The sequence below is a fragment of the Pipistrellus kuhlii genome, unplaced genomic scaffold (assembly GCF_014108245.1).
Source record: "Pipistrellus kuhlii isolate mPipKuh1 unplaced genomic scaffold, mPipKuh1.p scaffold_m20_p_17, whole genome shotgun sequence".
Classification (NCBI taxonomy): Eukaryota; Metazoa; Chordata; class Mammalia; order Chiroptera; family Vespertilionidae; genus Pipistrellus; species Pipistrellus kuhlii.
Genome location: NW_023425482.1, coordinates 870,064 through 876,510, shown reverse-complemented (window position 1 = coordinate 876,510; position 6,447 = coordinate 870,064). Strand labels below are relative to the sequence as shown.

Genomic DNA, 6,447 nt, shown 5'->3' with positions numbered 1-6,447 from the left:
GGAATCAAACTCGGGACCCTTCAGTCCCCAAGCCGGTCTCGGTGCATTAGCCTTTTATATATATAGACTAGTGGCCCAGCGCATGAAATTCATGCACAGTGGGGGGTGGGGTTCCTTCAGCCCAGCCTTCACCCTCTCCAATCAAGGACATCCCTCTTCCAATCTGGGACTGCTGGCTCCTAACTGCTCATCTGCCTGCCTGCCTGATTGCCCCTCTCCTGCCAGCCTAACCTTGCCCCCAGTGGCCCTCCCCTACCAGTCTGATCTTGCCCCCAACTCCCTCCCCTTCTGGCCTTTTTTGCCCCAACTGTCCTTTCCTACCAGCCTGATGGCCCCTAACTGCCTCTATCTGCCTGATCATCCTAACTGCCCTACCCTACCTGCCTGATCTTGCCCCCAACTGCCCTCCTCTGCTGGCCAATTTGGTTCTGATTGGTCTGTTTCTATGCCAGTCAGCATCAAAAGCTCTGCCTCCTAGGCAGCCATTGGCTCCTCACAGTTCACCCAGATTTGGTTCTGATTGGTTGGTTTCAATGGCAGTCAGCATCTCTGGGCTTATCAATGGGGCCTGATCAGAAAGGCGGGGCTGATCAGCAGACCTGGTGGAGGCCCAGAGAGAAATGGAGGCATGGCTGCTGGCCTGGCCTGGAGAGAAAAATAGAGGCAAGTACTGATCAACAGCTGCCACACAGGCTAAGGATCAAACCGTGCTTTTCTCTCTCTCTCTCTCTCTCTCTCTCTCTCTCTCTCTCTCTCTCTAAGTATATTTTATTGATTTTGTACAGAGAGGAAGGGAGAGAGATAGAGAGTTAGAAACATCGATGAGAGAGAGTCATTAATCAGCTGCCTCTTGCACACCCCCTACTGGGCACATGCCCGCAACCAAGGTACATACCCTTGACCAGAATTGAACCTGGGACCTTTCAGTTCCCAAGCCGACGCTCTATCCATTGAGCCAAACCGGTTTTGGCAAACCCTGCTTCTCTCCAGGCCTCTCTCCTGGCCTGATTCGCAGCCCCCTCAGCAGTCAGTGCTGGGTCATCGTCCTTCAGCTGTAGCAGTGAGCAACCCCAGGTTGACTGCAGGACTGACTTCTGGTTGGTCGAGCCTCCAGTTGGGCCCAGCTTTTTTTTTTTTTTTTTTTTTCCTTTTCCATTTGCATGGAATATATTTTTCCTTTCCTTCACTCTCAATCTGTATCTTTTGTTCTGAGTGGGATCTCTTGAGAGAGTATATATATGGGTCATGTTTTCCTAACCACTCAGTCACCCTATGTCTTTTGACTGAAGTATTTATTCCATTTACACTTAAGATTATTATTGACAGGTATTTATTTAATGCTATTTTTAGTTTCTTTATACTTATGACCTACTCTCTCTTCTTCTTCCTCTTAAAGTAGTCCCTTTAACATTTCTTGCATTGCTGGGTTGGTGGTAATGTACTCCTTTAAACTTTTTTGGTCTGGAAATTTTTAAAAAAATAATACATCTTATTTTTTTAATTTAATAAATCTTTATTGTTTAGATTATTACAATTGTTCCTCTTTTTTCCTCCCATAGTTCCCCTCTACCCCCATGCCCTTACTCCCCTCACCCTCATCCTCATCCATAGGTATGTTTTTGTCCAGTCTTTTCCTACAACCCTTTACCCCAAGGATTGACAGTCTACTCCGCCCCCTCTTTTTTTTTTTTAGAAACAAATTCATAGTCTGTATTTCCATCTCTATGAGCATTAAGCAAGGAATACTCCACTCCAGAAGCCCAGCCTCACAGAAGGTGGGGAGCCATTAGCTGGGGTGGTAACAGCCACCAGGGTCCTCTGCTGGGATACACTTGGCAAGTTCCAGAAAGAATCTATTGGGGGCATGCTTCTGCTCTGCATTTCCACGCTGGTGTGAGTTGCATCTGTAAAATTGCAAGTGCTTCCCGGTATTTTAAAATTCCAGAACCTTTTGTCTCCTTACCCAGGAAGACTGTACTTTGGCATTTGAGAGGGATTTAGGCATCTGTGAGGACACGTAGCTGTTGCTGTGGCAGAGGATGTACTTATCACTCTGATCATCAGTTTCTGGGTGTGAGAGGGTAGCTTGGGGCTTTCCCTCACGTACAGGGTATAGGTCAAGGCTCTGCTTCCAGTTATGGCCCAGACTGTCCTTTGAGCTGAGAGCACAGTGCTCCTCCCTGAGTGGACAATTTGGTTAGGCCAGCTGGATTTAGGTCTCTGAAGGCAGCTGGCAGCTGACAAGAAGGCAAAATAGAAGTGGTCATGAACCTGGCTGGCCTGGCCCCAAATGTGTTCCTTGCAATTGAGTACCACACAGGCCCGAGGCTTGGTGTTGCTTCAGGGAGCCAGAGGTCTTGCTGAGTCCGGGCAGTGAGACCCAGGAACAGGAAGCATCCCTGTCAACAGCTGGGCTCCTGTCCTCCCCCCACCTCCCAGCAGCTGGTACCAAATCCACATCCCTGGGGCCAAGGCCTTTTTGCCTTGGCAGCTTGGTCTTCTAAAACCTCTCTAAGGCAGCCAGGGTCAGGAAAGGTGAAGGGCAGACCCAAAGTGAGCAGGAAGCCCCAACTGAGCTCTCATCCCTCCTCACGGGCAGCCAGGAGAAGGCTTCACTCTGAACAGGCCCCCTCCCTCTGGGGGCCAGGCAATGTCTCACAAGGCCAGATTCGCAAGTAGGTAGGTGCCTGTGGGGCAGAGAGAGAAAAGGGGGAACATATGCTCTTGGAAGTTGACACGGAAGGTGTAGAGGTGGCGCATGTCCTCCACAGCGTAGAAGGACACGGTCCCCATCTCCAGGTTCAGCGCTACCCTCACAAGGGACAAGTGGCCACAGCTGAGGGGTGTCCGCTCAGAGCTGGTCACGGCCCAGTACTGCCCACTGTTGAGCTGCAGTGCCAAGACACTCTCCTTGGGAGTGAAGAGTGTAAGTCCCTTGCGGCACACACTCTCATGGGCCATTCCAAAGGCCCAGCCATCCTGGGAGCCCACCTCCACCTCCCAGTGGTGCCGCCCAGAGAAGCTGCAGGATGCCAGGAAGCTGTGTGTGTTGGTATCAAAACGACGCAGGTGGTTGGGCAGGTCCTAGGCCCGCTGTCCAAGGCGCACACTCTTAAGATCCAGAGAGAGGATGAGGCAGGGGTTGGCCATGTCCAGGTCCAAGGTCAGCTCCACTTTCTCCTCTTTCTTTAGCTCTCCACAAAGATCCTCTTTGAACATCTTGAGCAGCCCCTTTAAGACAAAGGTCTTGAGGGAAACATTCCAGACTTTATTCGTCATCTCAGAAGAGACTGTGCTTGGTTTGGGGGCTGGCACATTGCTGCACCTGCTTAATGTGTTTTTAAATTCCTGGAGAAAGTCAAGGTTGGGCTTGCTAGCTGTCTCCTGGATCTGGCTGGTTTGCTTGGACAGCTGCCGAGGATCTCATTCTGCTTTTGTGTCACCTCCTGGGAAAGCTCCTCTAGGTGGCCCAGGAGCCCACCCTCCTGCTGCACCAGGAAGGCCCGCAGGGCTTGAAACTCTGCCCCCACGTTCTGTCGCTCAGCTGCCATCTGCTTTAGGAGCTCCTTGCTCTCCTTCCCTTTTGTGCAACGAAACACCTCATAGTCCTCCAGGTCACTCTTCAAGACCTTAGCCTGGACTCCAGGAGCTCCTTGGCCTCCTGCACAGCCTCGTTGAGCGGGATCACGGGGGTGTGCGCTGTGCTCCCTGTTGCACACCACGCAAATGGTGCGCCCGTCCTTCTGCAGTAGTAGAGCTTGAACAGCTCCTGGTGCTGAGCGCAGCCCGCCGCCTCCAGGAGCCTGCGCAGGCTGAAGCGCCGCGGGCAGGGCAGGGGAGGTGTGAGGTGGGGTTGGGGGTAGGGGAGGTGGGGGTAGTAGGGGGGGCGGCGGCGGCGGGGGTAGGAGGGACAGGGGAGCTCCTGCCTGGGTGCTCCCAGCAGTGTGAGATGCAGGAGAAGCAGAAGCTGAAGAGCTCCAGGCAGATGGAGCTCATCCCTCGCTCCACCAGAGCCAGGGCCTCTGCCCCAGAGCCAGGATCTGCGCACGCGAAGCCTGGAGTCCCACTCTCTTTCAATGCCCTCGATTCTATTATATTCACAGGTTAATACTGTTGATCAGATTTTTTATTCACTTGATTTTTAGATTCACTTGTTGATAGACATGTATTTGTTGTTCATAATTTTTACCTTTTTCTTCTTCTTCCCCTTCTTAAAGAACACCTTTAAGCATTTCATTTAATACACACACACACCCCTCTCACTGTCTTACTCATTCTCTCCCTCATTCCAGTCCTGCCCTGTATGTATCCACTTCTATTGCTGCTGTTACAAATTACCACAATAGTTACTTGAAACAGTGTAAATTTATTTTCTCTCTGTTCTGGAGATAAAAATCCAAAATTAGTCTCACTGAACTAAAGTCACAAATACTTTTGTTAATTTGGCAGGCTAATTCCTTTTGGAGACTTTAGAGCAGAGTCAATTTCCTTATCCTTTCCATCTGCGTTCCTTGGCTTATGACTCCTGAATCATTTCAACCCCTGCTTCCATTGTCACATCTAATACTTGATCTTACCAAAACACTTGTGGGCCTGGCTGGTGTGGCTCAGTGGTTGAGCATTGACCCATGGACCAGGTCACGGTTTGATTCCTGGTCAGGGCACATGTGCAGGTTGCAGGCTCTATCCCCAGTGTGGGGCGTGCAGGAGACAACTGATCAATGGTTGCCTCTGTCTCTCTCTCCTCTCCCTTCCTCTCTGAAATTAACAAAAGTATATTTAAAACAAAACAAAACAAAACCCTTGTGGTTACATTGGGCCCAAACCTGGATAATGCAGAATCATTTCTCCTTCTCAAAACCCTTAACTTAATAAAATCCCCTTTGTCATATACAACAGCATTAATTTTAAGATGTGGTCATCTTTGGGAGGCCATTATTTAGCTTCCCATACCCAGTTATTTCTGTAACCTTGTCATTGAGCATGACTAAAAACAGGCCTTGCACCTAGCCAGAGCAAGAACTTAAATAGTTTTAATAATATATTTTATTGATTTTGTACAGAGAGGAAGGAAGAGAGACAGAGAGTTAGAAACATCAATGAGAGAGAGTCATCGATCAGCTGCCTCCTGCACACCCCCTACTGGGGATATGCCCGCAACCAAGGTACATACCTTTGACCAGAATCGAACCCGGGATCCTTCAGTCCCTAAGCCGACGCTCTATCCATTGAGCCAAACCGGTCTCGGCGAGAACTCAAATAGTTTTAAAGGCATCGAGTACTATTTTGGCTTAAAAAAACAACATATATATATATATATATATATATATATATATATATATATATATATATATATATAATTTTTTTTTTTTTCCCCTGGCTGGTTTGGCTCAGTGGATAGAGTGTTGGTCTATGGACTAAAGGGTCCTAGGCTTGATTCTGGTCAAGGGCACATGCCCTGGTTGTGGGTTTGGTCCCCACTGTGGGACATGCAATGGTTCTCTCACATCATTGACGTTTCTCTCTTTCTCTCCCTCTTCCTTCCTCTCTGAAATTAATAAAAACATATACTTTTTAAAACATATTTTCATTGATTTCTGAGAAGAAGGGAGAGGGAGAGATAGATAGAAACATCAATCAAGGGTGAGAGGAAAACATCGATCAGCTGCCTCCTGCACACCCCCCATTGGGGATCGAGCCCACAATCCCAGTGTGTACCTTGCCTGGGAATTGAACTGCCATCTTCTGATTGATGGGTCAACCATTGAGCCACACTGGCTGGACTATCTAGGCTTTTAAGCAACTTCATTTTTTCCCCTTTTTAAAAATTGATTTCAGAGAGGAAGGAGAGGGAAAGAGATAGAACATCAATGATGAGCGAGAATCATTGATTGGCTGTCTCCTGCACACCCACTACTGGGCCCACTACCCAGGCATGTATCCTTGACCAGAATCGAATCTGGGACTCTTCAGTGCACAGGGCGATGCCCTATCCACTGAAAAAAACCAGCTTGGGTTGTTTCCCCCCCCAATCATCTATTAATATTGTGGCTTTTTCTGTCTCTCTGAGTTGTCTTATTGGGCTAATAGCCATAATGTGAATTCAGATCGTGGTTCTGCTGCTTGCTTAGCTTTAGCCACCCTAAGTCTGTTTCATTTTTAAAATGAGGCTATTACTACATCCCAGGCAATGTATAGGAGAAAGGGAGAAAGGGCTGATTCCCAGCTGGTATGGTATGAGGGGAAAGGGACACAGGTTCATGTGGGTGTCAGAAGGGGTATATGAGTGTCAAAGAGTGAGGACTGACCCTCCAGATTTGGGGGGAGGGCATGCACAGTTAGGCCTGGGAACCTCTTCTCTGTCCTTCCCCAGCTGTCAAGACCCTGACTATCCCCAGGAGAGAGCCTGAGGTGGGATGCCCTCTGACTTTCAATGGCTCTGTCCTT

General features: G+C 48.9%; 1 pseudogene; it reads right to left on the bottom strand.

Moving 5' to 3' along the window:
* Positions 1–2,097: 2,097 nt before the first annotated feature.
* Positions 2,098–3,739, bottom strand: LOC118720442 (annotated as a pseudogene).
* Between the last annotated feature and the right edge of the window lie 2,708 nt (positions 3,740–6,447).